The following is an 823-nucleotide window of genomic DNA, read 5'->3' on the forward strand; positions in this document are numbered from 1 at the left end:
CCTGCTGCTATCAGTTCAACAAGCAAATGCGTCCATTTAACTAATCAGCATATTCTTTTAACTTCTAACTTTAGTTGGTACTTTTTTATGAATTTAATTTTATTTTGAATGGTGTGTACATGTTTGTGTCTTTGTGGGACTGTACATACACCTGAGTGAAAGTGCCCATGGAGGCCAGAAGAGAATGTTTTGTTCCCTGGAGCTGAAGTTGCAGAAGGCTGTGAGCTACCGGATTTGAGTGCTGGAAGCTGAATTTATGTCCTCTGGAAGAGCAGAAATGCTCTTAACCACTGAGCCATCCTTCCAGTCTCTGGTAACTGCTTACTTAAAAGTTTTAATTTTAAAATGTTAATTTTCTAAGGCTGAGTAAATGGCTTAGAGATTAAGAGCACTGGTTGTTCTTGCAAAAGACTCGAGTTTGAATCCAGTATCTACATGGCAGCTAACAACCATCTGCCAGTAACTCCAGTTCCAGGGGATCTGACGCCCTCTTTTGATCTCTGAGGGCACTGCATGACATGGGTGCTTTTACATACATGTAGGAAATACACGAATACATAAAAAATAAAAACAATAAGTAAAAAATGTTAAACTTCTAGAATTTGAAAGCCCATGAGGTAAAATGAACTTCATAATCAAATCATTCTTTTAAGAAAGTTAGCTTATGTCAAAGTTACTCAGAAAGGGGAATCCTATCAAACTAGAGAGGGTATGTGTATTTGCAAATCTGTATACTATTCTATTACCTGCACTTCTATTTAATTCTCCTTTTTCATCTTTACTTTGGAAAAATAACAGGACCACTGAGATATTATTAGGCATT

This window comes from Nannospalax galili, unplaced genomic scaffold (genome assembly GCF_000622305.1).
Source record: "Nannospalax galili isolate Female #2095 unplaced genomic scaffold, S.galili_v1.0 scaffold293, whole genome shotgun sequence".
Classification (NCBI taxonomy): Eukaryota; Metazoa; Chordata; class Mammalia; order Rodentia; family Spalacidae; genus Nannospalax; species Nannospalax galili.